The sequence below is a fragment of the Garra rufa genome, chromosome 15 (genome assembly GCF_049309525.1).
Source record: "Garra rufa chromosome 15, GarRuf1.0, whole genome shotgun sequence".
Classification (NCBI taxonomy): domain Eukaryota; kingdom Metazoa; phylum Chordata; class Actinopteri; order Cypriniformes; family Cyprinidae; genus Garra; species Garra rufa.
In genome coordinates this window covers 22,657,073-22,670,248 of record NC_133375.1, presented here as the reverse complement: position 1 = coordinate 22,670,248, position 13,176 = coordinate 22,657,073, and the positions used below count along the sequence as shown (strand labels likewise).

Sequence of the window (13,176 nt, the reverse complement as noted above, 5' to 3'; positions counted from 1 at the left end):
GAAATCTCTAAAAGGTTTAGTGCATTAAAAATACACTGGATTCTTAAAGGCCTACAAATGTTACACCTCAGATGGTGCAAGTAAATATAATTAGCACACTTTCTCTCGCTTTCTCAATGCCTTCCCTCTCTCTCTCTCTCTCTCTCTATGATGATTAGTAAATCATTTTTATAGAGCGCCTCTCTCTTTCCTGTCAATCTACAGGCTAATTGAACTTGCTCCGGGTCTCAGGATAGGCAGATCACTGCATTTGACAGACATGACGCTATTGCCCTGTTTGAACCATTTACATTGCCAACAGCTTTCAGATCCATCCTGTGAGTGAGAGTGAGTGTTTCAGTATAGCGAGGGCCCGTCCCACATGCAGTGCTCGGGTTAAACCACTTTCACTCTAACAGCAGATCCAGGACCTGCACACAACAGAGCCAAATCAAATAAACTACTACATTCAGTGGTGATTCACAAAGGATTATTTCAGCAGCCAGTATCAGCGGGGCATCTGTGTGTTCCTAAGCCTTTTGCACCCAACAACATCCTCCCTCATAGCGAACACATAACCAGCTCTGTTAGGAGGAGAATAAACGTGCACTGTGGCCCGAAGGGAGTTATATCAGCCAACCACATCAGCCGAGGCAATGCAATTATAGCAGAAATTATAGTTTCAACTACAAATTCATATGGCCATATTCTGCAGTATTCATTTTTTCCTGTCTTTTATCTCTCTCCCAGAGTGATATGGAGGATTTATAAAATGCTCAATCTTATTTGGTGCAATTTACTGATGCAAAAACAGCTTAAAATGAAGAACGCTATGAAGCCCATGCACGTTTTATTGTATTTTTGTCTCGTTTAACTCTCAAATCATTCAGTTCAGTTCAGTTCGGATTTGTTCACGGCTCAATAAAATCGATTTGAGTGATTCGCTATTCAACTACTCAGTCAAACTGACAACCATCTTTGAACTGTATATCCACCTTATTCCTTAACGCGGAAGTAAGCCTTTGGGTAAGACTTCCGGGTTATTAGCTGCTATACTGAAATAATGAGAAGAATAACAACATGCAGGAAACAGTAAAACTGTTTGCACTACAAACCATTGTGTTCATTATTAAGATAATACATTAAAATAATACGGTAATTTGCAATATCAAGCAGCAAAACAAGCTGTTTTGACATGGATAAGAGTGGAAGCCAGACCCATAAAATTTACAAATGGCTAACAGAAAAGGGATATTCCGTTCTTAAAAATGATTTGAAAACTGATGAACTGAAAGAAGTAGCATAATTAGAAATTAGGCTAAATGTTTTTGCCCAGTGTAAATAAATGTTGGCTACTCTTTTGTTTAATGCAAATGCAAAATATAGACCCATTTAAGTTCCAAATGTCATTTTATGAGGTAAATCAGGGGTTAAGACAATGAACTGGGACAAAATGAGGAGAATCAATTAGGAAAACGGCATAGCGAAATATTAAACTGACGTAAAACATTTATTAACTTATTAATTATTATTTGAAAGGAACTGTTTCAGAGGAAACTGCTCACAGAAATGATTCGGACTTCCCATCACTCCTCACATGGATTGAATGAGTTGGTGGTCGTGTATGTGTGCGTGACGGCGCATCTTAGATGCGCGTGCCAGGCTCCGTGTACTGGGACTAGAGACCTTTACTCTGTTTGCGCCCTTTCCGACCAGGGTAAGCTGATTTACTGGGGTAAGCCTGACTTTTACATGGCATGTACTGTTAATGCGGTAAGAAGACGATGCACCGTCAACACACACACCCTCGTGCGCGCACACGCAAACTCATCACACTCCTTGCCCTTTTTACTCTATGGTATTATTCCTTAACCACGCTTGACACAAAATAGTCCAGCTTTATAGCTCCCAGGACGATTCTCAGGTTTACACACAGGCTATAGCCTACCTATTAAGTTTCAGTGACCCGCGTCCGGTCACGATCAGAATGCATGACTCACTAAAGCAACTGCCATGGATCACTAAAACAGACGACACCCGTTTGTTTTACTATCAATGAAACTGATCAATGATTTTTAACTCAGTGGAATATCAAACACCATCCTGTTTTTCTTTGTGAATATCTACGTTGTGACTAATTAAATTTCAGCACATGTAAAATATAAGTGTCAAACCAAATAAATAGCAAAAGCTGCATACCTGTTGGCGCGGTGGTCCGGATTATTGCCCAGCAGCAGAGACGGGTCTCATTGCCCTTCCATTATGAGTTATTCCATCCACGAACCGGAGAGGCTTGAACAATCCGCACCTAAGGATCCCTCCTATATCTACTCTGCCAGAGAGAGTCAGAAACCCACAAATACAAAAAAAGAAGTTCAGTCCTCTGATCACAAAAGCGCCCGATGTCCCCGCAGGGCGTCCGGGTGCGCGGAGACGCAAAGTTCCTTCTCTGGCAGCGTCTCAGATCTTCATCTCAACTCAAATGAGAGCGGCGTGAAACTTCACATCAGCGCTTTTGCGTCTGGGTTAGAAATCACACAGATGTTAGTACCGGAGCCATTACCCCACGTAGTATCCTGTTGGGCTTGTTTTCACGGTGTTGGTCCGCGCTGGAGACGCTCTGTGTAGGATCTGCCGGTGCTGAAGGCAAAGGTCTGGAGCGCTGTGCTGCGCTGACTCGCTCCCTGCGTGCTCTCCAGGGATGTCAGAAAGAACCCAACGCACAGTGAATCAGCGCCACTCAGCGGCGTCTGTGACAGATATCCTGTCGGTTCTACCCTTTCTGTGCTTATCTGTTGTTTTTGAATATTTTACAGGTTCATCTGACACTCAGCTAAACCTGCCATTTAAAAGCACTAAAAACTTGATAAGTACACATGAGCTTGAAGTGGGGAAAAATTTCACTGAGAAGTCATTCAAGGAAAAGGGAACCTTATTTGAGTTCACAGGTTCATCTGAGTAGCATACAACTTAGCTAAACTTGCCATTTAAACGCAAAAACCTAATAACTACGTAAAAGTTTAGGGTAGTAGGAAAGATTTATTAGACTTATTCCAAGAAAAGGGCAACTTATTTGAGTTCTTATAAACATACCAGTAAAATATTACTTTAACACATGAACATTTACAATGTGTTAAAGAAAATTTTCTTAACACATTAACAAAAAAAATCAGAAACCGTTTCTCTGTGATGATGCCTGTTTCCAAATATATGGAAATAAAAGTAGCATTTATTGTATTCGTATTGTATTTTTCAGATTTTAGTGGGTTAAAATAATTAAATCAAATTAAACAAAATTAAATTTAATTAAAACTTAAAGTTGTGTGATATCTCACCCATAAAATAATTTAATGAATAAAATAAGTTTGTGTCTCCTAATTTTTATCGCTTTATCTTATATTTTTTAGGATGAATATACAAAGCCTGTTAGCATGATTTTGTTTAGCTTTGATTATTGCAAATCGGATATTTGTGACCCTGTACCACAAAACCAGTCATAAGGGACAATTTTTTTAAACCTGGGTTCTATACATAATCTGAAAGCTGAATAAATCAGCTGCTTTCCATTGATGTATGGTTTGTCAGGATAGAACAATATTTGGCTGAGATACAACTATCTAAAAATGTGGAATCTAAAAATGTGGAAAAATGTGGAAAAAATCCAAATACTGAGAAAATTGCCTTAGCAATGCATATCACTAATCAAAAATTAAGTTTTGATATAGTTATGGTAGGAAATTTACAAAATGTCTTCATGGAACATGATCTTTACTTAATATCCTAATGATTTTTGGTATAAAAACAAAATTGATAATTTTGACCCATACAATGTATTGTTGGCTATTGCTACAATTATACCCGTGCTACTTACGACTATTTTTGTGGTCCAGAGTCCTATTTGTAAATCATGGCTAAATGAAATGTTAAACATAACTATGCAATAATCAAAAAAGTTTGTGGAACAATTGCAAAATATGAAAATATATCAAGATTTGTTTTAAGTACCTTGGCTGGATTTTGACAGCTCTGACTGTTCAACTGTTCAATTCTAGTATTTAATGAAGTGAAAATAATTAATGCTAATAAAAGATGGTGTAACTGAGTTAAATGAAGTATGAATACCACAATTCAGAAAAAAATAGAATAATTTTATAATGATTGGTTTAAAAGTATGCACCTAAACTGTGCAAGGTTTTCAGAGTTTACAATGAGTCTTTTACAGTAAGCTATACAGAAATCCATAATGCTACCTGATGATGCAAACTGGTATTTGTTATCATATTATTTAAATGTTTTATTGTAATCACAAATGCAATGGGTTTTAGTTCAAATAGTTTTATGGTTACTGCACTACTTTTTTAGAAAGCCACTAACTGGAGGTCTCGCACATTTGCATGAATTACCTTCCTTTTTCACTGAACACATAAAAGCATGAGGTATTCCATATATCGCATAGGTTACACAGTGAGTCTTTTTAGTGGGAAACTAAAAGCCGTAACAAAATATATTTATTTTAATTGAGGTCACAGAGGCACTTGACTGCTTTATTGATTCCTTGAGCCAAATATACTATTCGAAATGATTGCCACTGAATCTAGTGAAATGTCTTTCAATCTGTACTGTACTTGTGCACTTGGGCCCAGGCACGTGCAGGGGGATTGGGGGGGTTGGGGGCGGAGGGTGCTTGAGCACCTGCCCTTTTGGCTCCTAGTGATCAAAGTGCCCTTTTTTTTAAGATTTTTTTTTTTTTTTTTGTAATAATATAAAAATTGAATATGAACGAATTCGCGACAGCCTGCCCTATCGAACTATTAGTAAAATTAATTAATAATGTTTTAGCTGTAAATAGAATGACCCTTGTGATGACCTTTCACGTGACGACCCCACCCGGAAGTTCAGGACGATCCGATCATGTTTATAACGCCAAGTATGACGCAAAGTATAGACACCGTTCGTGGCTGCTGGTTAGTGGTGTTTTCACCAGATTTAACGTTACTTATTATTATAAGAATGACGTGAAGAAAAGAGATTATGCACGAGTATTTATACTTTTTATAGTTTGTGCATGTGTAGTCTGCTCTGAAATAGCTGCCGATAATGTTAATATCGTCATGTAAAAAAATCGTAAATCTATCGGAAAGGAGAGGGCTCCTGCAGGTCCTTAAAAACTCCTCAATTAGGTTGTATCAAATTTAAGGCCATACAAAGTTTTATGTTAAATGGTATAAGAAAAGACTTAATTATAATTTAGGAGGTCTTACATTTGGGGACGGAAAGACGAGAATCGCGATAGAGCTGGGTTAAACTTCAGAAGGCAATGATGTCATTGAATAAATATGCACGCTGCACGTTTCAAAGTCAAAACGCGGCACTGATGTCTTTTTATGAACGTATCTGAAGGGACCCTACTGTCCTCAGAAACGTGTCCTTGGCATTTTCATTTAACGTCTGATAAAACAACGTTAATGCTGCTTTGTGTTCAGCCGTTCCCATGGAAACCGTAGTATTTCAGCGCTCCTAAAGCGGGGGCTCTTAAATGCCTTGTTCCAGGTGCCCTTTTTATACTTTGAGCACCTGCCCCTTTAAAGGTCTCTGCACGGCCCTGCTTGGGCCTACTTTTGGCACCAAAGAGACATTTGACAAAATGAACCCCCTTGAGCAGATGAAAATTGAACACTCTTGTGCCTCCCCCACAGCTGAAATTCAACAGAAGTCACAAAGAGTGATACATATGTGTTAGACTTCTTAAGTGATTTATAAAGCTTGCAGTGTGTCATAGAGTCATAGAAATGTTTGGTGAGTGAGTGAAAGAGATATGGTGGGGTAAAGAGGTAGGCAGGGGAATGAGATTGAGAAAGACTGAGAAAGACAGGAGAGAAAGACATTTGGCAGACATTGTTAAAAGCCTTTCAGAAGGCATTTGCTGTTGTCGATACATTTGGCTCAAGTTTATTACACCTGAAAGTAACTAATGCTTTCCATTACACTTCAAAGCGAAGCTTTTCAGAGACATCTTACTGTCTATTCTCTCACTCGCTTTCTTTTCCCCTGAGGCTTTGGTCTGATCTAAGATCAGTTGTGCGTGTTCTTCTTGTAATAGCATTAGATGAGACCAGACGCTCTCAGATCAGCAATAAAATCAAATCTATCTGTTGGGTCAAAGTGTGTTTTATGGGCTGCTCTGACATTTGTTGAGCCTGTGAGACCAGGATCTGTGAGAAAATATGAAGTGTCAGCCATTGTGTGTTTCAGACCAAAACAGATCTCTATTTTTACTGCTGATATCTTATGTGAGTGTCATCTCCTATCATACAGAACGATATGTGTGTGCGTGCGTGTGACAGAGTGAATGTACTGTTGACATGTTTGTTTGCTCTGCATTAGACCCTTTCACAGCAGGAGCGCTGCTAGACAGACACAACTGGGCTAAAGGCTAACAGGGGGTATGGCGCTGGGTTAACAGCTGTGTCTGGGGCAAGAGAAACATACAGTGGAAGCATAAAAACAACAGCACAAGATGGAGAGAGAGAAGATAGACTGGTGCCAATTTCAGATCGACATGCAAATTTTATATTGTAATCAGTACAATCACAAGATTTGATCATTTGCAAACTCCCACTGTGTCTGCTTAAAGGAATAGTTCACCAAAAATGAAAATTTGGTCATTAATTACTCACCCTCATGTCGTTCCAAACCTGTAAGACCTTTGTTCATCTTCAGAACACAGTTTCAGATATTTTTGATTAAATCTGGGAGCTTTCTGACCATGCATAGACAGAAACGCAATTGAAATGTTCAAACGGCCCAGAAAGGTATCAAAGACATTAATAAAATAGTGTGCATGTGACATCAGTGGTTCAACCTTAATTTTATGAAGCTACGAGAAGACTTTATTCAAGAATTTCTTCTCTTCCGTGTCAGTCTTCAACGCGTGTGAATGCAAATTTCTGACTGATATTGAAGAGAGGAAATTGTTGAATGAAGTAATTATTTTTATTTTCATAAAACATAAGTTGGGCTACTGATGTCAAATGGACTATTTTATCGATGTCCTTACTACCTTTCTGGGCCTTGAACGTGGTAGTTGCACCACATCTTTGCAGGGACAAAAAGCTCTCGGATTTCATCAAAAATATCTTAATTTGTGTTCCAGAGATGAACAGAGGTCTAATGGGTTTGGAGCAACATGATGGTGAGTAATTAATGACAGTGTAACCCCCCATTTTTAAAAATCAGCATTAAAGTGCACTAAACTTAAATTGTTGTAATTCATGAACACTTTGGAATATAGATATGTAGAATATAGGTTGATCTCCTTTTAAAGAAGACAATCAGAAAATTGTTGCAGAAGTAGAAATTTATCAAAAAAAATAAAGTATCAATAAGTTATAGAAGTTTTAATTGACTGTAAAGAAAATACACTGTACAAGGTTTATTATATTTTATGTAAAATACATATTTTACATAAGAGGTTTTACCCTAAATTTTATATCAAATTGAAGCCTAATGTCTAAATAAGTTATGTTTCAAATTTGAAGTTGATATGAAAAAATTGTGGTTACTGTGAATGTTTATTTGGGGCGTTATACAACAATCAGCCACCGGGTGCCACCCAAACTCCATAGAATGTTTTAATGCATTTTTCTATTACAAATGTCTAAATTCCTCTGTCTGTTTTACTTCTGCTGCAAAACCGCATAACCACCAAACATGGTATGCTAAGATTCAGACATTTCCAATTATGTTTTTTCTTAAGATTTTGTTAAAATGCTTTGAATCTAAAAGACCATAATGCATTTTGTAATATGACACTTGACATAGGTGGGGGTGGGGGTGGGGGTGGGGGGGGGGCGCCAAAAGATTTAAAGTACAATTTCTATGGTAAAGCAATGAATTTGATTTCAAAATTCTTGAGCTTCTAGGCTGTAAATGATGTATAAATTATGATGATTTGATAGAGTAAAGGGACAACAAGCATTCCACACAATGAAACATTTGCTAACTGATCTCATGACGAAAACGTACCTGTAGGAACTTTTTCCCAAGATGCAAAATACATAACAATAAGTACTTACCACTGCAGTTTCCAACAGAAACAAAGTCTAGTGTTAAAACAGTGAGCACTTGTAATCGTTTTCGCACGCAGTTATGATTACAGCTCCATATGTTTCTCTTTCTAGACATAACAAGCACGGAACTGGACTTAGGAGGCAGAATACTTGGGTACAAATCCTGTGAAAAACATGACTCATAATGAAAGAGCTGAAAGATGAGATATCGGGGGGGGGAAAGCTAAAACGGCATGATTGTGATTGCATTTTTACGTCAAATTCACTTTTGTTAAAGGAACACTCATTCTCCAACTCCCCCCGAGTTACTAAGTTGAGTTTTACCATTGAGCTTTACATTTTCCACCGGTCTTAGTACACAATATAACTACAGAAGAGTCAAGTTTTAAATAGGACAAATATCGAAACTCGTTGGTCATTTTTGAATGCGATGCTATTGGTCTAATAGGATTCAATGATCTATGCTAAGCTATGCTAAAAGTGATATCGCCAAAACATGAGAACGGCTGAATGGATTTCAAAATGATTTAAAACTCAACTTATTAACTCGGGGGGAGTTGGAGAATGAGCCTATTGTCAAAAAAAGTGGAGTGTTCCTTTAATACTATCGTGTAGGTTTAGGTGTAGTGCAGATGGTATGTTATTTTAAAACGTCCTGGAGGATTAGATTTATTGCGCTATTCAATGGACATTTTAATTCAGAACTGCGGTGACACTTACAAAACAAACGTCACATAAAACGTACCATATGTACATTCATCTGTTCGGAGAGAAAAAACGAACACTCTTTTAGCGCCACTCAGTGGACATTTCACAAATATATGTCACAAAACATACATGACGGTACGTATTTCGTGCCTTGCGAAAAAGTTCCCACAGGCACGTTTTTGTCATTAAATCAGGTTGAACATTCAGCTGAACAATGAAAAAAAAGTTTGAGATCAAACAAACATTGGCCGACCCTCTATTTATAACCTCTGATTTAAACATAAGTCTAAACAAATGCTGCGTCCCAATTCGCATACTATCCGTCCTAAATAGTATTTGAAAATAGAATTAGTATGTCCCAAATCATAGTATGTTTAAAAAAGTATTCCAAAGATTCCCGGATGGTCTACTACTTAACTTCGGAATTCGAAATGCGGATCAATGCACACTCTAACGGCTAATATTGCCCACAACACATTGTGCGTTGAACGAGGATTAGATTAGAACTACAAACACGCATAAAAAGTGTTAAAAAACTACAAACATGGAGGATATGCGGACCAACGGACAGGTAGAGAAAGGGGTTTGAGTGATAAATAATCAACGTGTAACCTGATAAAAAATATTTTTTAAATGTTATCCGTGTTATATTCCATGTGCAGCAACATTATGAACTTTTATAATGATAGGTTTGGTCATTAACGTTTAAATGCATAATTATGCAAACACAAGAGCAGAGTTCTGGGCATGAAAGACTCGTGAAAGAACGTGCCTCTTCATTTCTCCCTAATACGGTAGGAAATTAAATGAAAGGAAATGTAGATAATGTTAACTGTGATGATTGACAGGGCAGTTTAAACAGTGACATGATTCAGGTAACTAACAGTGCGTCCATTAAAGAAGCAGTTATGACGAAGTGGTATGTCCCAAAGCTTGCCTACTATTCTGCTACATACTCAAAAGTATGTACTTTTTCTTCACAAAAAGAGTACATACTTTTAGGGCATAGTATAAGTAGGCGAATTGGGACGCAGCAAAAGAGTGAAATTGTCATAGCAGACACTTTTACCCCTGCAGACAGTACAGGATGGTGTCGTTGGTGGGGTCTGCTTATCTGTCAACATTCATCAGGGTCAGTGGCACTTTCCACAACACAAAACCTCAACACCTCTATGTCTTACATACTTCTAAACAACAATTAATTAACCACACAGGATCTCTGAGCCAACCTTCTGCCCTTGTGTATTTGGCAGGTCTGACAAGGATCATCAGAGCAAAGCTGTGTTTGTGATCTCGTTTTCAAACGGTTTAATTACAGTAATTTAATGACTTACATACTTGAACTATTTATACACACAGTGATAAGAATTATACCCATGCTGAAATAACTAAACCCAGAACCGAAGAGAGAAATCACAAAATCTCTTTGATACCTCAAATTATTTCATCTAGAAAGAAATGAGATAGAACTGAACCTGCGGCTGTTCAAATACATCTCCTGAGAGAAAGACCCATAAAAATCTTGCATGTGTTTAAAGGGGAAATCAGATGCCAATTTTCCACAAGTTGGTATAATTTTTTTAGGGTCTATATGAAATGTCTGCAAATACTTTGGTTAAAATTCCTCAGTTGTCATGTAGGACAACATAATTTTTACCTTATCAAAAATAGCTGTTCACAGCGCGCCATTTCGGTGCATGTCTCTTTAAATGATAATGAGCTTCTGCTTGCTCCATCCCTCTCTTCCATAAACAAAACTAATCCACTGTGTCCTCAGTGGCTCTGATTTTGGGAGAAAATTTTCACTTTTACATCACTTTTACAACTACAAAACACCTGCATTGCTTACAAGACACTGTTGTCGCTACAGCCGCTCAAATGTGGAGAAAATGGTGGACAGCGTACAACTGGCTGAGGGCGGAAATATGCTAATACAGGACAGCAGGACAGTCCGTCAGTGGTCGTGGGCGGGGCCTGAGCAGTATGACATCATACTTCTCAGAAATTCAAAACGGCTTAATAATTGAAACCGTTTAGGTTTTTTGGGGGGATAAAAAAGGAGTGAATGTATTTTTTATCATTGTAGGGTGGTTGTGTCCACACACTGCTAAGATAAAATTGTATGTACACACCATGTAAAAGTGAATTTTGCATCCAGTGCCCCCTTTTAAAGCATCTGAAAAGGTGCTCAGATTCCTCAAGAAGTCTGAAAATCAAGTCTTCTCAGATTGAGAGATTTCAGTTTGAACCCATGCAGTTCTCTTTGTATTTTTTCAGTGCCAAATTAACTGTGGTATGCTATTCACCTTAGCTCTAAATTCTCATTATATGTCAACAAATTGTCTTCTCTTTGTGTATTTTTTAGCATTTTTGAAGAAATATCGAATACAGTTAATACATGAAATATATCTTAAGAACTTCATTAAAAATCTTAAGTTACACTCTTCTAAATAAAATATTTTATTGGTTATTTATTCTCTTTCTTTAGATTATTAAAAAAAAAATCTTTACACTAAGAAAAAAATAGATATTTTATAGGCATAGTTCACCCAAAAATGAAAATTCTGTCACTAATTACTCACCCTCATGTCGTTCCAACCCTGTAAGACCTTTGTTCATCTTCAGAATACAAATTACAATATTTTTTATGAAATCCAAGAGCTTTCTGACCTTGCATAGACAGCAGCAGGTAGTAAAGATAATGATAAAATAGTCCATGTTACATCAGTGGATCAACCATAATGTTATAAAGCTACGAGAATGCTTTTTGTGTGCAAAGAAAATAAATATAATGACTATAATTAACAATTTGGTCGTTGTGTTGCTGTCTATACAGGATCAGAAACGAAAATCCAAAAGCTCTGTGACTCTCCATAGACAGCAAGGGTCCTACCACGTTCAAGGCCCAGAAAGGTAGGACCTATGCTGTCTATGGAGGTTAAGAAAGCTCTCGGATTTCATCAAACATATCTTAATTTGTGTTCAGAAGATGAACAAAGGTCTTGGAAGGCATGAGGGTAATTAATGACACTTTTCATTTTAGGTGAACTATCCCTTTAAGAACTGTTCACAGAAAATTTCTTCTATTGCCTTGCTATGAAAACCCCCTTCTGGAACCTTTATTTTTAAACATATATGAAAGTGCAACCTATGAAAAACAGTGCTGCATTTCTGTATCAGTCCAATCAATGAGTAAAAAGGTGAGAGAGGAAGAGAAGGGAGAGAAGCTCTTCACACAATTAATAATTCAAATGGTGCTGTTGTAAAAACGTTCCTCAGTGTCACTGACTGTTGTATTCTTACACCTTAACCAAGCAGCTCCACCTCTTATTCTGCAGAGCTGCTGTACGTGTGAGTAGAAGTGTGAGATGAACCACATCTTTTGCATTGTTTGGCTTCCGTATGCCTAGATGTGATGAGGTTGTTCGTGTACCTGACAGATCAGATGATGTGTGTAGCATGCGTATGTGGTTTCATATGTATCCAATCAGCTCTTGAAAGTGAAAGCAGATGCATTTAATTAGTGTGGTGTGCACACAAACTGTCACATGACATGAGATACAACAGAAAGTTAACAGTCTTCACTTGTAAATCACAATCAAGAGATGAAATGCCATGTACTTTAATACATACTTCACAAGCTTGCTGTTATAAAAGAAGAGATAACATTGCATCTTTGATGTAACTTTATTCACCATTGATAATAATAGGAATGTTATTCTGGCGCTAATTCATGTGACACTGAAGATTCCGCTAATCATCCTAAAAACAGGCAAACAACATGCTAACCATGCTAACAACAACATTCTAGTTACATGCAAATCATACTAGAAGCATGCTAGAAAAATGCTAGCAACATTTTAGTAACTTATTAATGGAGGTAACATCACATGCTTGTCATGCTAGAAACATGCTAGCAGCTTGCTAATCATGTTAGAAACATGTTAACAACATACTGGTTACATGCTAATCATGTTAAAAACACAGTAAAAATATGAAAATCATGTTAGAAACAAAATCGTGCTAAAACATGCTGTTGACATGATACTAACTTGCTAATCATGCTAGCAACCTGCTAGTAACATGTTAATCATGCTAGAAACATTCTAGTAACAAGTTAAATACCAACAACATCCTAGTAACATGCTAGCCCTGCTAGAATCATGCTAGCAAGTGCATGTTTATAACTTATTATTCATTATTAGGACATGCTAGTAACATGCTTATCATGCTAGAAACAGGCTAGCGACACCATAATCATATAGAAACACACTAATGCTATAAACATGCTAATTATGCTAGTAACATGCTAATAATGTTATAAATGTGTTAGCAACATGTTAGTAACTTGCTAATCATGCTAGCAACATGTTAACTTCTTATACATGCTATCAACATGTAGCAATATGATAATCATTCT

The 13,176-nt window shown here is 37.2% G+C and overlaps 1 protein-coding gene across 1 annotated transcript in view; it reads right to left on the bottom strand.

Annotated features, from left to right (window-relative positions):
* The window catches only part of tafa3b (TAFA chemokine like family member 3b), a 141,736-nt gene extending 139,111 nt beyond the window's left edge, over window positions 1-2,625 (bottom strand). Inside the window, exon 1 of the mRNA XM_073819573.1 lies at window positions 2,179-2,625. The gene's annotated coding sequence lies outside the window, so the exon portion shown is untranslated. The remainder of the gene's footprint in view (window positions 1-2,178) is intronic.
* Window positions 2,626-13,176: the final 10,551 nt, after the last annotated feature.